This window comes from Haliotis rubra, unplaced genomic scaffold, assembly GCF_003918875.1.
Source record: "Haliotis rubra isolate DU_JTF1 unplaced genomic scaffold, ASM391887v1 Scf225, whole genome shotgun sequence".
NCBI lineage: Eukaryota > Metazoa > Mollusca > Gastropoda > Lepetellida > Haliotidae > Haliotis > Haliotis rubra.
In genome coordinates this window covers 645,012-665,400 of record NW_025766281.1, presented here as the reverse complement: position 1 = coordinate 665,400, position 20,389 = coordinate 645,012, and positions in this window count along the sequence as shown.

The following is a 20,389-nucleotide window of genomic DNA, read 5'->3' as shown; positions in this document are numbered from 1 at the left end:
GTAGATCTACAGAAATCACATCTAGTTGTATATGTCACGTGTCTATTCATTTCATGAGCACACTGATTGAGAATGATTTCAATGTGTTAATATTTACACCCGGCATAGGTTTGTATAAATCCATAGATATTTGTGACTGATACATAAATGGACATAGGTGTGTACAAAATGGGAACAGTGTGACACTCGTCTTTGTACGTGTTTGTAGCGGTACTCCACAGCCGTTATCGATATAAATGGACATTTCTGAAACAAAGAGCTTTCTTCTTGCTACTCAGGACCAGTCACTTCCTACACGCAATTGCAAAAATGTGATTCTCAAAGAGTGTTCTTACATGAAATGCCGACTTTGCAATGGATCGCTGAGATTGTTAAAATAGAAAGGACTGTCAATTGATCCCAGGTATAGACAACGTATCTCAATCGACACTATGGCATGGCTTCTTGTTATAAATGTATCGGTTCCCTCGAGGTGGTTATCACAGCGAACCACTTGCTTGGCGGTTATTATTTCACCCGTCCAGCATGTCAGGATGATTTGTAGACTGACGGTATCACTCCGTGTCTGAGGCTGAAATTAACTATGTCCGTCATAACTGGGAGGGGGGACATCAACACCAATGATGTTGGTATGGGATCGAGTACACATGAAGTTAGCTTTGAGTTTCTAATGAACTCCCTGAAAGTAATGAGGTTCTCACAGAGGTCACTCGGATTTACGAGAGGGGATACGAGAGGGGATTGAGTCTTCCTGTTGTTTGGTATCACGTTGAGCAACGTGCCGATCCATTGTGTTGCTTGCATCAGACATAGAGGAGCGAACTTTGGAGATCTTATCTGTGAAATAGTCCAGGAAAACATCTGGTAAGGCATCAGAATTGTGGCATCGGGAACAAACCCGATCTGGCCTTTTTTGGAGAAAAACAACTACATGTATAACTGAATGTTCTGTTCCTATTGAAACAAAGAGGTTAAGAAGGAAAACAGGACAATATGCAGACCTCGTCTTCTGTATGTCTTGCTTGCATCCCAAGTACCAAGGAAATATTAACATGAAATGTCGATTGTGCAATGAATTCACAGAGACTGTCCATCACCTTGTCACTGGATATCCTTTCTTGGCACAAACAACATATCTTAAACGACATGATGGCATGTATCGTTGGTGCTACTACGGTCTTCGGCATGCCTGTGGCTTTGACTACGAGGCCCATCCATGGAACGACCCTGATCATTATAGGCAAACTTTATGGATGACATCTTTATTTCGTGAGTCAAGCAGGAATACCTGACAACGATACAAGAATCTGTATTTAAACGTTGCACTCACGAATTAAAAAAGTTGTTATCCATAAAGTTGTCTATATTCTACTTCCCTACTTCTAAAATGCCATCAAAGAAGTGAACCTGAGCATCATAGAAAATGATGCTTTCAAGCTTCTTTGGAATAGGCCAATATACAGTGTAAGAAGAATTTATTCCAATAAACCTGATCTTGTCCATTTTGATAAAGGCAATGAAACATTTATGTTATTGAGTATTCCGTCCGTTTCGACACCAAGTGATTGGCAAGAAAAGCATGCTAAATATGCTGACCTCCTCTTTGAAATGTCTCGCATGCATCCCTAGTACAGTACTGTTTAGTACCGCATGATCTCTTGGCGCAAATATCTAAATCTAAATTTTGCCATTGCCTCCTGATCCTTGGCGCAGACAATGAGAGTGCCCAGGATCTCCACCAGGAGCACAGCCCTTCTGACAGTCAGGGTAAGGCAAAAGGCTGCAGTGTTGGGGAGTATCCATATTCTCCGAAAGGTTGTTTCTTGGTGGGTTTGACTAGGTAGCGGTTCCTGGGAGAAGTCCCATTCGCTGTTCCGGCTGCATGTAAAGGGATCAAGGGTACATGAGATGATGATCAGCCTTACCAGCCTGACTGTGCCAGGACCTCACTTTGCTGCAGATTATTTGAAATCTGTAAACGGTAATATTAATATCGTAATGCCTGCAGCATGTTGATCGTGTATGGTGCCTTTTCGATATTTCCACTGCATTCGTAACTTATAATCTTTTCCAGTTATTAGTGCTAAAATTTAAACACTCAAATAAATCAACAAAATTTCGACACAATTCCATACTTTATTTGATGTTTGGATAGCATCTCATATAGACATAAAAATGCTGAAAAAGTCATTTTGAAGAGATGTGAACTGCCTCGGAACTATTGTCGGTTACCTGAGAAAATATTGTTTCCAAAATCGATAATTCGTAGATTATAATTTCATATATGTAGATCAACCATTCTAGAAGATCTAATTAAATATCATCTACGTAACGATGAGAACTCTGCGTTTCCATACTTACTTAAGACTGGTGGACGCAGAACTGACAGTGTCATTACTAAATATGAATTTATGATAGATTGATGTGTGTGATGGAGCAGTTACCATATCCGTTGTTGGAAATCACTCGCCCTTTTTTAGATCGTATTGTTTTACCTTAATATCTGTGATACTCTAGAACTTTTACTGTTCATCGTCGACAGGTTTTAATCTTCAAAATATATTCATGTTTATTTTATAAACTGTCCTCGTCACGATATGGCTGAAATATTGCCGATGTGACAATACATATTTACTCACTCACTCACTCATTAAAGTTGCCACATGTTGTAATTCTTCTGGTGATACCTGGCGAGAATGCATAATGAAAGCCATGTATTGTTAATGTCACCTTATGTCCTCTATTACACCTCATGTCCCACATATCTCACCTTATGTCCTCTATCCCACCTCATGTCCCACATATCTCACCTTATGTCCTCTCTCCCACCTCATGTCCCACATATCTCACCTTATGTCCTCTATCCCACCTCATGTCCCACATATCTCACCTTATGTCCTCTATCACACCTCTCGGCCACATATCTCACCTTATGTCCTCTATCCCATCTCATGTCCCACATATCTCATCTTATGTCCACTATCACACCTCTCGGCCACATATCTCACCTTATGTCCTCTATCCCACCTCATGTCCCACATATCTCACCTTATGTCCACTGTCACACCTCTCGGCCACATATCTCACCTTATGTCCTCTATCCCACCTCTCGGCCACACATCTCACCTTATGTCCTCTATTACACCTCATGTCCCACATATCTCACCTTATGTCCACTATCACACCTCATGTCCCACATATCTCACCTTATGTCCTCTTTCACACCTCATGGCCACATGTCTCACCTTATGCCCACTATCACACCTCATGTCCCACATATCTCACCTTATGTCCACTATCACACCTCATGGCCACATATCTCACCTTATATCCACTATCACACCTCTTGGCCACATATCTCACCTTATGTCCACTATCACACCTCATGGCCACATATCTCACCTTATATCCACTATCACAACTCTTGGCCACATATCTCACCTTATGTCCACTATCACACCTCATGGCCACATATCGCACCTTATGTCCACTATCACACCTCTTGGCCACATATCTCACCTTATGTCCACTATCACACCTCATGGCCACATATCTCACCTTACCTTATATCCACTATCACACCTCTTGGCCACATATCTCACCTTATGTCCACTATCACACCTCATGGCCACATATCTCACCTTAGGGCACCCGTGAAAGGCCACCTCCTCGTGGTGGGTGCTGAGTAGAGCTAAGAGCTCTTCAAACCCCCGTTGTGGACCCGGGGGTATGTTTGGTCCACAGCACCCCATTGCTGGACCTCGGACCGAATTGGGCAACCTGTTTGTCGTGGGTTGCGCCCCTGGTATCGGTGGAGGACGGGATTCTGGTGGTTGAGGGCACAGGAGCCGGGAACAGGGTTCCTTTTGCCCAACACACCACTTCGACCCTTACTTCACCTAGACGGGAGGTAGAACGGGCCCGGTTCTACCAATCGGCTGGTCATGTCATGCCTTGTGCATGGTCAACTTCACATTTGGATTATGTATATCTCTGTATCTTTTCCTCGAAATAATGTTGTGATCCTCTCACGTTGGAAAATTGTTACTCTGCCTAGAGTCCCATGCCAGCAGGCGGTGGCTCATGTGCCAATCTGGCATTACTGACCTCCAGGTTCTAAGTGTCTTCAGATAATAGCCATGGGCGGAACCAGCCTGACCTTTATTCTGTTTGACAATTTTAGCTACCTGTGTCTGTATTGCTCGAGTATAACAACCCCGTAGCCCTGGTGTTTCGGAGTCGGTTTCCACTTCCTGGAATCTCCGTTTTTCATTATGGCTACCCAAAATCTATCTGGTTCTCGATCAAAAACTAAAAGGCGACATGTTGAAATTGATGCTTTATCATCTTCTGATGATGATTCTACCGCAGTCAGTATTGATTCCTCGACACGCTTTCTGGTTGTGGAGAGAATTGATGGACAACCTTTGAAACTTAACCCCTTTGCCATATCAAAAGCCATTGCTGGAATCTGTGGTGAAGTGAAAAATGTCACACGTCTCAGGACAGGTTCTCTGTAAGTTGAATGTTCAAAGAGACAGCAATCTGTCAATTTTGCTCGAAGCTCGTCAGTTTGCGAATACTGGGATTACTGTCTCAATACATAAAACACTTAATTCCTGCAGAGGCATAATCCGTGATCGAGCTAAATGTCTCGCTGACATGTCAGAGGAAGAAATTGCTTCTGAACTGAAGACCCAAGGTTTCACCTCTGTAAAGAGATTCACTAGGAAAAACGGTGATGATATCATTAAGACCAATACGTACCTTTTTACTTTCTGTCTCACGCCACTACCAAAATCAATAAAAGCTGGATATTTTAACATCGATGTGGAAGTGTATATCCCAAATCCGCTTCGATGTTTCAAATGTCAAGAGTTTGGACACGGAGCTAAGTCATGTCGCAGCTCCCCAGTTTGTTCCCGTTGTGGTGGGACACATGAAAACGTCCACTGCACAAATGAAATCAAATGTGCAAACTGCAACGGTGACCATATGTCATTTTCCAAATAATGTCCAGCATATGAAAGACAAACACAAATTTTGAAATTGAAGCACACCCACAATATATCCTTCAATGAAGCAAAGAAATTATTACTAGTGAATAGTCGCATGTCTTCTACAAAAACGTACGCAGCAGCTGTTTGTGCTCCTTGCCCAAAGGTTGATCAGGGCTGTCAAACTGCAATCACCTGGGTCTCAGACGACCAAACTGTTTTGTACAGTGTTTCTGATACCAGAAATGGTGCTGCCACTCAGACAGATACTGATAGTGAAGCAGACCATCCGCTTCCAGCATTGTCTGACACTCCATCAGACCCCAAGAATTTGCCAGCACCTCAAGTCCTTTCAGACCCTGAAACCCAGACAGCTGCGGTAACCAAACCTAAACGTCTCACGAACAAAGAACGGAAACAACTCATAAAGAAAGAAATCAGGGCACTTAAACACTTAGAAGTGGCTCCTCCTTTATCCGTCCCTATAGAGGTTCACAACACCTTTGAACCTCTGGACATGGAGGCCACTCCATTGCTGCCAGATCAGCGAAGAGGACCTTCTCCCCGTGCTCCATCTCCCAATGAACCACCATGACTTCCTCCACTAATTTAATTCAATGGAATTGTAGAGGACTTCGTAATAACTTTAATGATCTTCAGCTATTAATACAAGATCTAAAACCATCAGCCTTTTGCTTACAGGAAACTTTCCTTAAAGTTACAGATAATTTTACTTGAGATATTATTACTCATACCATCACTTCTCTCCTCCAGGTGATAAAGCTTCTGGAGGATCTTCTGTTATGGTGAAGCAGGCGTCATTCACAGATATGCATGGGCGGAACCAGCCCTGACCTTTATTCTGTTTGACAATTTTAGCTACCTGTCTGTATTGCTCGAGTATAACAACCCTGTAGCCCTGGTGTTTCGGGTCGGTTTCCACTTCCTGGAATCTCCGTTTTTCATTATGGCTACCCAAAATCTATCGCTGGTTCTCGATCCAAGGCAAAGAGCGACATGTTGAAACTGATGCTTTATGTCTTCTGATGATGATTTTACCGCAGTCAGTATTGATTCCTCGCCACGCTTTCTGGTTGTGGAGAGGGTGATGGATAACCTTTGAAGCTAACCCTTTGCCATATCAAAAGCCATTGCTGGAATCTGTGGTGAAGTGAAAAATGTCACACGTCTCAGGACAGGTTCTCTGTTAGTTGAATGTTCAAGAGACAGCAATCTGTCAATTTTGCTCGAAGCTCGTCAGTTTGCAGCGAATACTGGGATTACTGTCTCAATACATGAAGCACTTAATTCCTGCAGAGGCATAATCCGTGATCGAGCTAAATCTCGCTGACATGTCAGGAAGAAATTGCTGAACTGAAGATTTAAGGTTTTTTCACCTCTGTAAAGAGATTCACTAGGAAAACGGTGATGATATCATTAAGACCAATACGTACCCTGTTTACTTTCTGTCTCACGCCACTACCAAAATCAATAAAAGCTGGATATTTTAACATCGATGTAGAGTGTATATCCCAAATCCCGCTTCGATGTTTCGATATCAAGAGTTTGGACACAGGCTAAGTCATGTCGCAGCTCCCCAGTTTGTTCCCGTTGGTAGGTGGGACGCAGAAAACGTCCACTGCACAAATGAAATCAAATGTGCAAACTGCAACGGTGATATATGTCATTTCAAATAATGTCCAGCATATGAAGGAACAAACACAAATTTTGAAATTGAAGCACACCAACAATATAATATCCTTCAATGGAAACGAAAGAAATTATTACTAGTGAATAGTCGCATGTCTTCTACAAAAACGTACGCAGCAGCTGTTTGTACTCCTTGCCCAAAGGAGTTGATCCAGAATGTCAAACTGCAATCACCTGGGTCTCAGACGACCAAACTGTTTTTGTACAGTGTTTCTGATACCAGAAATGGTGCCACTCAGACAGATACTGATAGTGAAGCAGACCATCCGCTTCCAGCATTGTCTGACTCCATCAGACCCAGAATTTGCCAGCACCTCAAGTCCTTTCAGACCTGAAACCCAGACGGCTGCGGTAATAGCGACTAAACGTCTCACGAACAAGAACAGGAAACAACTCATAAAGAAAGAAATCAGGGCACTTAAACACTTAGAAGTGGCTCCTCCTTTATCCGTCCCTATAGAGGTTCACAACACCTTCAAATCTCTGGACATTGGAGGCCCACCCATCGCTTGAATCAGATGATGAAGAGGACCCAGCTACTCGATAATCCATCTCCCATTGAACCACCATGACTTGCTCCACTAATGTGAATTCCAATGGAATTGTAGAGGAGACTTCAAAAGCAACTTAAAACTTTTTGATTCTGACCACCACCAAGGTCTGAGACTTTGTCTTGGGTCATTCAGAACATCTCCTGTTGACAGTCTCTATGTTGAGGCAGATGAGCCTTCTCTTACCCAACGCCGCATAAAATTATCTATTATCTTTACAATATATTACCAAACTATATTCTAACGAGTTTAACCCTGCTTTTAATTGTGTCTTTAATCCTCTCTATGAGGATTTGTACAACAAAAAGTCTTCTCTTGTTCCGCCTCTTGGGCTAAGAATTCAACCATTCATTTCTGCTGCTGGCATTGAGCTGGACGATATAGCTCCTTCCCGTCTTCTTTCTTCTCCTCCTTGGCAATTAGTGAGACCACAAGTTGACCTCACACTGACAAAGTTTAAGAAAGCAGAAACTAATGAATGACAATATAAACAAGAATATAATCAATTAAAAATTTAAAAAAATACATACAAATCCTTATTTACAGATGGATCCAAGGATGGTGGCGCAGTTGCTTGTGCCACTGTCATTGGATCCCGAACAATATCTTCTCGACTACCACATAACAGCTCTATTTTCACAGCTGAAGCTAACGCCATATTCACAGCTCTTAAATATATTAATAAACACCGTAAATATAAACAAAACATCATCTTTTCCGATTCTTTTTCGTGTCTTCAGGCTATTCAAAATCTTTCTTGTAAACATCCACTTTTAATAGAAATTATTGAATTGTAAATGAGCTTGCTACTGGCCAATGCGTCATTACGTTGGCATTTCTTGGAATACAATGGCCGATCTTGCTGCTAAGGCAGCACTCAACAAATCTGTGACACCACTTCCGATCCCATGCTCTGATTACAAAGCTGTTATTAGATCTTATATCCGTGATCTGATGCAGAAGAAGTTGGACACCCAATTAGGTATTAATAAATAACATGAAATAACTCCCTATATTGGTTATACCTTTTGGGTTGCCAGTCAAGATTTGAAGAGGTCATCATGTCACGATGTCGCATTGGCCATACTAGATATACTCATGAATACCTGTTAAAAGTAAGGATCCTCCGTTTTGTATCCCTTGTGGTGAGACAGACAGACAGACACCTTTTATTAGCACAGGCCATGTTGGCCTCTGGCCATTTACATATACATTATGAAATTAAGTACAGGAGGCTTGGCGAGGATGTACTGACAAACAGAAAGGAATTGTTGACGGGCTTTAAAAGCTTGAAAACAATATTTTGCTAGCATTTTCATTTCGTTAACATTTTTTGTTTGCATTAATAAAAAGAATTTATAGTACGTTGGTCTAGTGGTGTAATAATTCTTAAAAAAGATAGTTCTTAGTTCAGCATATTTTGGGCATAGGAGCATCAAGTGGAACTCGTCTTCGACTTCCATTAGATTACACATTGTGAACAAACGTTCAGTGCGTGGTACCCGGAACTACCGTACCGTCCAGTCTCTATGTTGAGTATGTGGGATAAGAGTCGCAGTTTGCATAGAGCTTTTCTGTGATTGTGAATATTTATCTTCTGGAGGTAATCTTCAAATTTAAAAGTGGATTTATATTCTTTATATAGGTAAAGCGATGATGAGTTTTCCAAGTTGGACTGCTAAAGTGTAATATAGTTATCTTCTAGTCTTCGTCTGAACCCTGGGATGAACTCGCTAGTGGTAGTTAGAGTTTGGTTTAACCATATATATCCAAAACCGTTCTGTTCAAGGAGAGATTTTATTTCAGAGCATGTCCAGGGCATCATTAAATAGATGCTTTTAAACTCTTTGAAATGGGCACATATACGGCCTAAGAAAAACTCCTGCCACTGAACCTGATCATGTCCTTTTCGATATAGCCAATGCAATATCTATGCTGTCGAATTGTCTGGCCTTCTTGGGAGCAATGTAATTGTCAAGATTGAGGAAAAGCAGCTAAAAATGCGGAACTCACTTTTGAAATGTCTCTCTTGCATCCCAAGTACACTGTGCCCTTGATTTGGTACTTCCTGATCTCATGATGAGCCTTACCAGCCTGACTGACTGTCCCAGGACCACCCGACCTCAACACCTAGATACGGTCGACTAGGGAACTAGCTCATATTGAAGATGAAGTGTGCGTTGACGAAGACGATAGCATAGTTGAGTTCAAACTCAAAAGGGTCCATGTTGATCAAAACGCTTGTAATCTCTTCAAGTAGACGTAGAACTTGGGGAATCATACTTGATACACAATGGTAATGGTAGGCGCATAGAGAGGTTTTCAAGATCGGGAGTAAACTAAAAAGTTACCCTACCCGGAATCTAACACCAGTTGTCAACGCGTAGATACGGTCGACTGGGGAACTGGCTCATAATTAAGATGAAGTGTGCGTTGACGAAGACGAAGTCATAGTTGATTTCAAACTTCTTTAGTTGGTTATACAATACATGATATAAACAAGTATACATGAAAGAGGTGAGCGGAGCTCCAACTCAACCACAGGACGTTTCCTACGAGCGGCATTATCCTGCTCCGGTCATCCCTACACAGACAGACTGCCTGAATTAGCCACTATAACAATGATAATATTTCAATGTTTGCAGCATGTGGATCGTATATGTCCAAGTTGCCTTTTCGATATTTTCACTGCATTTGTAACTGAAATCTTTCCAAATTATTAGTGCTAAAATTTAGTAAATTCAATCAACAAAGTTTCAACACAATTACACGAAGAGTCACTTAATTTAATGTTTGGATACAATCACATAAAGACAAGGTGCCATGTCAAGCAAATTTCAAGTTAAACAAATCTGTCATATTGACGAAATGTAACAAAAACTGACCCAGAAAAATATTGTCAGTTACCGGAGAAACATCGATAAATCGTACATTATAATTTCATAAATGTAGATTTATCATCTACGTAGGTGTAATTAAATATCTACATAACGATGAATACTCGGTTCTTCCATACTTACTTGAAACTGATAGACACAGAAATAATTATGAAGGGATATGGACTAAGGGCATTCAGAACTGCTGCAACGATGCTGTGGAATGACCTTCCCTTAAAAATGAGAGGAATCAAATCCTTTGACAATTTTAAGACACAGCTGAAAACTCACCTCTTCACCATCTACTATGCCTGAATCCTAATCTGTACACGTTTAATTAGTGTTGACATTTTCCCTCTAATATCCAGTCTTTTATAATGTACTTTATTCTATTCCCTGTTGCGCTTTGAGCATATGTTTTTATGGAATCTAGCGCTATACAAAACTACATTATTATTATTATTATTATTTATTATAAAGTGTGAATTTATAATTTATTGATGTAGTGGAGCAGATGCCATATGTTATTCTTCTTTTGGTGATACCTGGGGTGAATACGTAATGAAAGCTACATATTTTCAATGTCCAGAAAATACCTCGTCACACATGCAATGTTAACTGTTCACAATTCCATACGTTCCGCTTCCAGAATCTTTTAGAATATACCCAAGGTGTCAATTCTCATTATCTATACATTCGTTTTGATAATATCGGACAATTATTCATCATTGATGTATTTTGTGATGGATGTGCGTATGTCCATTACCTTGAAAATTATGTACTATAGGGGCGGAATTTCATCAGGCAGCTTCCTTCCTGAAGAATGCAGTTTGTACACTACATTAATAACGCTATATGCCAGGTGTCTCATCTGGTGGCCATTATTTCAGGTCATAATAACTCTTCAGTGATAACGCACTATAGTCCGTTTGACTTCACTTTAGACCGATGAATTGCTTACTAGCACAAAATCTAATAATTGCAACAAAACCAAATTTTGCACAGTCACATGCAATCGACAGACCAACTCTGATGATTTGTCTCATAATTTTGGACACCCGAATAAAAAAGTTGTTTAACAAACGATCATTATTTTGTTGCCATTTTTACGCTATCTCTAACGAGGGAGGACCACTTGCTGGTAGAACAGACAGGTGTGCGAGTTGTTCGGGTCATTCTCACTTACCCAACACCTTTTGTTTTAGGGTCCCAGATCACTGGAGCGAGATAATCCCCTACAACAAAAGGTGCGCTTTATATTTTGTTCCCTGTGGTATTTGGTCACCTGCGATATTTAGTCGCTGTGTTGTATGATCCTGTAAACTCTGAAACCTTTTAAGTAAAGGAATGACTGTGCCAGAATATTGATCTAACACGTTGAGTTTTACATGACACATGTTAATAATTTACATCGCCTTATATCCATATTATATAAATCGGTATATGTGCAGGTCTGATGCTGGTAAAGGTTGGGATGGTGAAAAAATGGAAGGTATCGGCTTCGATTGTTGACGGACCATGTCCTTCAAACTGATGACAAACTTGTAGATGGCAATCTGTCTGTTGTCTACAATATGGTTGTGTTTGCCTTTGTAAGATGTCAGTAGGAAAGTTGAAAATTCACTGCACACGCTTGTACATTACCTGGCCGTTCTACCAGCAAGTTCTCTCGGAAACACCCCCCCCCCCCAACTCTTTTATTCGGGTGTCCAAAATTATGAGACAAATCATCAGAGTTGGTCTGTCGATTTCATGTGACTACAAAGTTTTGTTTTGATGCTATAAATCAAAATTAAGTTCTCATGACTGGGCTTTGGTGATAAAGGATCTGTAAATGAGAATCATCCAGCTCCTGGGGACATCACAGGATGCTCCCAGTTCTTTCAGTCCAAGACAGGTACCAGATGTAGAATCATTCATTGTTGCAGTGTACGATGGCGGTACGTAGTGTGGTACGTTAGACATGTTCTGGAAGTGGATGGAGTGGTTCCAAACAATTCAAATGGCCTGATGAACGTGGTGAGATTTTGGTACCATTTAAGAACAGTTTCTGTTTAGTGGAACCCAGCCCAGTAGGTCCCTCCAGAACGTCCTACCGGTTATCCAGTGAGTGTGGCATGAAAGTTCAGGATAACTTCGCCAAGCACTTTCATGTGCAAAGTAACAAACACGAAGCCTGCCAAGTTGTTTTAAGGTAAATTTGAAGCTACGTTGTTAATTCTAAAATTGTTATGCTTGCTCTTTGCACATGGTTTAGTTTGTCATAATTTGACATACACCGGCACTGAAACCTTGACTGTTTTCGGTACAGATACGTCACTGCACATTTGTCCTGAGCGAAATGAGACGCGTAATAATTTGTTTGTGACAATGAAAATATTATTTGTTCAGTTATTTGACAAAACCATTTAGTATTTCAATGGTTGATTTGCAATCAAAGACCCAAACCAGTAACACTTACGTCACAATGGTTGCTGATCAGCGAAAATATCCTCAAGTGAATATTTGTCTGAAAACATTGACAGCTGTGTTAAGTAAAGAAAGATTGACACATCGTGGAAAATAAAAGTGTGTTTTCTTCAAAATACATACTGTATATGTTGATTTGAAAATATGACAGATACGTTGCTTTCTGCAGCTCTATCAAGAAACATAATTCTTGAGTCACTGGCAACATATCATTACAATTATGGATTATAAATTTGGAGAAAATAAAGCAGCTTTCTCTACAATAATTACCCGTGGAGGTCCGGGTTAGAATTGATCTTCAGTAACCCATGCTTGTCGTAAGAGGCGACTAACTGGATCGGGTGGTCAGGCTCGCTCATCGTATCCCAATTGCGCAGATCAATGTTCATGCTGTTGATCCCTCTATTGTCTGGTCCAGACTCAATTATTTACAGACCGCCGCCATATAGCTGAAATATTGCTGAGTGCGGAGTTAAACTAAACTCACTCACTCACTCTAGAATAATTAGAAGATAAACACACCGTGTTGGAAAGTCAGAGGTATATAACGAAATTATATTAGCTCTGAATTTGATTTAAAACGGAACACTTAATGTAAATGTGAATTTATAATTTATTGATGTGTTGGCACAGTTGCCATATGTTATACTTCAGTGGGTGATACCTTGGGAGAATGCGTAATTAAAGTGATGTATTTTTAATGTTGAGAAATTACCTCGTCACACATGCCATGTTAACTGCTCACTATTCTATATGTTCTGTTTCCTGAATCTTTTAGAATATACCTTATTTGCCAATTCTTTACATTCGTTTTAATATTATCGAACAATAATTCATCATTGATGTATTTGTGATGTATGTGTGTATGTCCATCACCTTGAAAATGATGTAATATAGAGGCGGAATCTCATCCGTCAGCTTCCTTTCTAATGAAGAATACAGTTTGTCCCCTATAGACAACATGTAATGTGTCTGCATATATTTTTCCTTTGTTCAATTGTATTGATGCATTGCCACATGGGGAGAAGGACCAAGCCACACCTAGCAGCTGCTGTACACCTCCTGCTGCATGTTGACAGAGATGTGGATTATTAGGTGCACAATGAATATTTCTGATATTTCAAATTTTCTATTATATGAGTGTATATACGTATATATATATATGTATATTCATGGGCGATGCTGTCCAATACCAGGAACAACCTCACAGTATAATTACACAATACAGAGAACAGTTCGTCATTGGTGCTGTGACCACAAATGGATTCCTATCAAATGCTTCACTACAACATGGAATATGCAGTCTCCCTTATCCCGCGAAGAGGGTGAAACAAATACTTTCTCTAACTTGGTCTGGAGTAAACCCTACTCTTAGATGACACAAAGTGTTCGTGAAAGGAGTAAGCACTCCTTGTCCTACTGGTAGCATCCACGGATTCGACGGCTTACAGGATTACAGGCCCAAGGCCACCCAGCGCCTATCATACATTTTCGGGGAAAAGACGTTCAACACATACCAGGTTGTACATGAACCCTCACACACACACATTCTCGTATTATGAGGTTTCGAACACTTGAGAACATTCGTTTCTCTATTTTGTTAATGGACGACCCTAAACTATGTCACTAACGTAGGCTATAGTGGTACAAATTTGGTGTGATGGAAATAACATATTAAATGAGGCCCAGGCAGGGTTTAGAGCTGGTTACTCTACTGTGGATCAAATGTTTGTTCTCCAAGCTGTTATTCAAAATTATTGCTGCAAAAAGAAGGGAAGATTCTACTATTCTCTTCGTAGATTTTTCGAAGGCATTCGATACACTCAGACATGATGTTCTTTTAGCCTCTTTACATAGGGCTGGAGTATCGGGCAAGTTTTATAATATTATTGCATCAATGTATTCCAATATTTCAAACTGTGTCAGAACTAAACATGGCCTTTCATCTTGTTTTAATTGTTTTGTAGGTACAAGGCAGGGATGTATCCTAAGTCCACAAAATTTTCTTATATTTATTGATAATCAATATACGAAATTAGAAGTGGATGGAGGTAAAGGGATCTTTATTAATCCGTTTTTCTCAAATTTATATGCACTTTAGTTTGCAGATGTCATTTCGTCACTATCTGGCACGTGCAATTTGTTTTAAAAGAAATTAAATGTTTTGGAAAGCTTTTGTAATAGTACAGGGATGAAAGTTAACTTAAAGAAAACCAAGATTATGGTCTTTAGGAATGGGGGGCATCTTCGTCATTATGAGAAATGGTTCTATAATGGTACACCTGTTGAAACGGTTTCCTTTTATAGGTATTTAGGATTAGTTTTCACACCCAAGTTTGTCTGGAGGAAAGCCCAGATATGTCTTGCATCTCACACCTCTAAAGCTGTAATGTCTGTAAATAGTTTCCAGAGGAAAATTGGTAACATAGTTTCCACTGATCTACTTAATGTATATTCTTTGTTATGGCTTTAAAATTTGGGGAACATGTCACTCTAAAATAATAGAGGCTGTGCAAATTAAATTTTGTAAACAATACTTAAGGGTGAAAACTACATTAAATGGTATGGTTCTTGGCGACTGTCGCCGACTCCAGTTACAGCATTTGTACATGTCAAGAGTGATCAAATTCTGGTGTAGACTTATACACAAAATAGACTCCCACATCAATGTTATCTAATGTTAAGATCACTAGATAGCTTAGGCTATAATCCTGGGTAACAAAAGTTAGACACATCTTGTTTCAATATGAATTTGGGTATGCTTGGCTAAGCCAAGAAATTGGAAATGTGGAATATTTTGTGCATCTATTCAAGATAAGGCGAGGATATAACTTAAAACAATATCTCATAAATGTACATTTTACAAGGAGTTTAAAACTTTAGTAAATGTTGAAAGATATTAGTCCATATTTGTAACACTTTACCAAATGCACCCAACACTTTTATTACTTCACTTGAAAGAATATTCTTCAAATTTATTTGGAATGACACAAACGATAAAATTAAAAGAGAAACTATGAAAAGATTAAAAAAAGGAGGCCGAGGGTGGGCTACGGATGATTGATATACAAACTTTTATTGAAGCTTTAAAATCTCCACTTTGAGATTACATTGTAGAAATATCACGGCAAATAATCCATGTAATATACCCTTCAATGATATATTCAAGTTTGGGGCTAATGCTTCAAATATCTTTGATATCCAAAACCCTTATTGGATTGATGTTCTAAAGCCATGAACTAAATATTGCAAAAAGACTGAAGTTGATGCAGGTAACATTGAGGATATTCTCGCAGAGCTTTTATGGTAATCACAGATCAAAATATACTCATCACTTCATAAAACATTGGGTTGATAAAGGAATCTTAGCTATTAAATATATATGAGATAATTCTGGATTAATGTCTTTTGAAACATTGAAACATATGTATGATATAAGAGGAACAATGTTGGATTCCAATTATGTTATACACGTCTTGCCTATATCCTGGAAACAAACTATTAGAAATAACAGGATGATACCTATCAACAATATGAACATTACCTTTTGTAACAAAATCCTCATTACAGTCTCAAAAGTAGCAAGTATGCTTGTAATTTATTGATACCTACTTAGGTGTCCCACTTCTTCTGCATCAGATCACGGATGTAGGTTCTAATGCTACCTTTGTAATCATAGTATGGAATAAGAAGTGTTGTCACAGATTTGTCGAGAGCTGCCTTGGCACCAAGATCGGCCATTGTGTTCCCTGAAATGCCAACATGGCTGGGCAACCAACACAAGACGATATCGCATTGGCCAGTAGCAAGATCATTATATAATTCAATTATATCGATTAAAAGTGGATGTTTGCAAGAGAGATTTTTAATAGCCTGAAGGCAAGAGAAAGAATATGAAAATATGATATATTGCTTATATTTAGGATGATTTTCATATAGTTATGCGCTGTTAATATGGCATTTGCCAATGCTGTGAAAATAGAACTATCGCCTGGCAATCTGGACGAGATTGTTCTGGATCCCAATGACAGTGGCACAAGCAACTGCGCCACCATCATTGGGTCCATCTGTAAATAAGGATTTGTATGTATTATATTTACTTTTTAATTGATTATATTCTTGTTTATATTGTAATTCATTAGTTTCTGATTTTCAAATGTTGTCAGTGTTATGTCGACTTGTGGCCTCACCAGCTGCCAAGGAGGAGAAGAAAGAAAACGGGAAGGAGATATATTTTCAACTGAATGCCGGCTGCAAAAATGAATGGTTTAATTCTGAGCCCAAGTGGCGGAACAAGAGAAGATTTCTTGCAGTATAAATCCTCATATGTGGGATTAAAGACACAGTTATATGAAGGGTTGATTCGTTAGAGGAAAGTTTTGTAATATATTGTAAAGTTACTTTTATACGACGTTGTGTACGAGAAGGCTCATGTGCCTCGACGTAGAGACTGTCAACAGGAGAAGTTCTAAAAGATCCAAGACAAAGTCTTAGACCTTGGTGGTGGACTGAATCTAATAGTTTTAGGTTGCTTTTGCAGGCTCCACCATATACCATGGAGCCATAATCAAGTTATCATAGGATGAGTGATCTGTACAGTTGGAGGAAGGTCTTCTGATCCCCTCCCTATTTGGAATTTGAAACAAACTACTTTTAGTAAATCCAGTGCCTTCAGGCATTTAGTCTTTAACTGTTTTATGTGCGGTTGAAAGGTCAAGTGTTGATCAAAAACAATACCAAGAAACTTGGCCTCTTTTACAACTTTGATAGGAGCTCCATCCAGTACTAAATCTGGGTCCTTATATGGCTTATATCTTCTGCAAAATGAATGCAGTTGGTCTTGGCTTTTGAAAATTTAAAACCATTTTCAAGACACCATTTATTAATCTTATCTAGACACAACTGCAACTGCCTTTCAGTAGTATTAATGTTTTTACCAGAAATATATAAATCATCCACAAAAAGTGATCCATCAATCGAATCATTGAAAACCTTTGACTGTTGATTTTTTAACGACAGGGTAGAACCCACTCGGACTTGAAATTGTCTGTCTTCTAAAAACTGAGATACAAATTGGGGTAAACGGCCCCTCAAACCAAAGTCATGGAGATCTTTCAGAATTCCATACTTCCATGTCGTACCATATGCCTTTTCAAGGTCGAAGAAAATTGATACAGCATGTTGTTTATTTAACATGGAATTTTAATAAAAGCTTCTAAATGTACCAAAAAGTCGATGGTACTTCGATTTTTGCGGAAACCACATTGGATGTTAGTGAGGAGGTTGTTGGTTTCCAGGTATCAAACAAAACGATTATTAACCATACGTTCCATAGTCTTACAAACGCAGCTAGTAAGTGATATTGGTCGGTAGTTAGAAGGATCAGTATGATCCCAACTAGGTTTAGGGACAGGAATGACAATAGCATTTCGCCATGATCAGTGGAAATGACCAAATGTCCATATATTATCAAAGATATTCAACAATGCTTCTAAAGACGATTCTGGTAAATGTTTAAGGAGCTGATAATGTATTTTATCAAGCCCTGAAGCAGTGTCATGAGCTTGCCCAAGGGCAGTATAGAACCCATGAATGAAAAAAAATCATTATAGTCCTCCCCGTTGTCTGAATTAAAATTAATTTTCTTTTTTTCTTGTTGGTCTTTAAATTTCGTAAAGGCTGGTAAATAATTAGACGAAGAGGAATGTTTAGCAAACGTTTCACCAATTTTATTGGCAATATCAGATGTTTCAGTTAGAAAAGTGTCACCTTCCTTGAGATGGTGAACAGTACACTTTGATCCTTTACCTTTAATTTTCTGTACCATATTCCAAACCTTAGAAATTGGTGTTTGTCAGTCAATTTTAGAATCATAATTTTTGCCTTGACTGTCGTTTATGTTGCTTAAATGTGCGACGAGCCTTGCCATAAGAAATTTTAAATTGATTCAAATTATGGACAGTTGGATGGCGACGGAAATATTGTCCCGCCTTTTTTCTATCCCTTCTAGCTTGTTTGATAAACCATGTTAAACCATGGTTTACGAATGTGTGGGACTGTAGAGGATTTTGGAATACATTCATCAGAAATGATATTTAGTTCATCAGAAAAGTTTGAATAGGATCAATAACATTTAGGAATAAGTTGGGTTGCAATCTTCAGTGCATAATGTATGAAATAAAGACCAATCGGCTTTTGTAAAGTTCCACCTTGATGATGGTGGAGTGTCACTTGGATGTACAGTTGCTGGAACAGTGGGGAAATGGTCGCTGCCACAAAGGTCATCATGAACCGACCATACAAATTCATTTAATAAGTTTGAGTCTGTAAGGGAAAGATCTATTGAAGAATAACTTCCAGTTCCAGGATGCAGATAACTATGGGAATTATCGTTGAATATACATAAATCATTATTGGAGATGAAATCCTCAAGTATTTTTCCTTTAGTATTTATAGCTGTACCATCCCAAAGTGGGTTGTAGCCGTTCAAGTCACCTGCAATAATACAGGGTTTAGGGAGTTGATCACACAACTCTTGAACATCTAATTGCTGAAAACATGAAGAGGGTGGAATGTAAAGAGAACATAAAGTAAAGACAAGATTCAAAGTAAGCCTGACTGCAACTGCTTGAAGAGGGTTATTAAAGGGGGAATACAAACGAAAACAAAACTTTTGATATATTATTAAGGATATTCTAAAAGTCACATTACATGATTAAAATTGATGAAAAAGTTTGTAAAAGAGCAATAAACATTCGTCACCACTCGCCCCTTTCCGTAACCTCCAAGGAGGCTCGTCCCCCACACGATACTGGTTATGTGCGAAAATACGACAAACCAATCAGAACGCGCGTAAATGAGCGCGGTGCTTCGATAAAAATAATCCCGAGTACTTAAATCGTTTATGGCATTATGTTATTGTCTAAAGAAACATGAAAAATATATATCGTCATATTGAAAGTACAAAGAACGTAGCTAAAAGGATTTTGCTGCCTCTTATGAAGTTTTTAATAAGAATCATGCGATTGACGGTGAGAGATTCAAATACACGCACTTGCGTTTGTTGACATAAAACAAAATTCAAAGTAAGCCTGACTGCAACTGCTTGAAGAGGGTTATTAAAGGGGAATACAAACGAAAACAAACTTTTGATATATTGTTAAGGATATTCTAAAAGTCACATTACGTGATTAAAATTGAAGAAAAAGTTTGTAAAATAGCAATAAAAGCACAAAACTCGTACTCGTTTTTCTGCCTATTACGGAAACACCCGACAATTAATGAGCAGAGGGGGTATCACGTGAAATGACGTCATATGTGCCTGTTGCTGATGGCTTCCTCTTCGATTTTACCTCACAACTTAATAGTGTCCGTGGATTCTGAAGCAGTAAAAGATGTTCCTGATGTCATTTTTGAAATGGATGTTAGACTGTATCAATACGATCCGATTTTACACCTTGCAAGACAATGTTCCAGTGAAGATGAAGAAGAAGAATCAAGCGAAACGGAGGCACCGCTTGAGGTCAAAATAAATTTGAAAATAGACCATATAATTTAATAAGAATACTATTTGTCAGCAAAATGTGATACAGTTCCAACCAGCAAACTCACCCCTATAAATATATGACCAGTCCCTAAGAATTATATTTTTTGAAATGTGATTGCAGTTCCTTTTGTGTCAAATGAGTGACTCTAGGGTGTCTGGGATTTAAAAACAAAATAATTATGCTTCAAACGGGGGAAATTATCTCTACAAAAATTACACTGGAATTATTTTGTTGAAAAA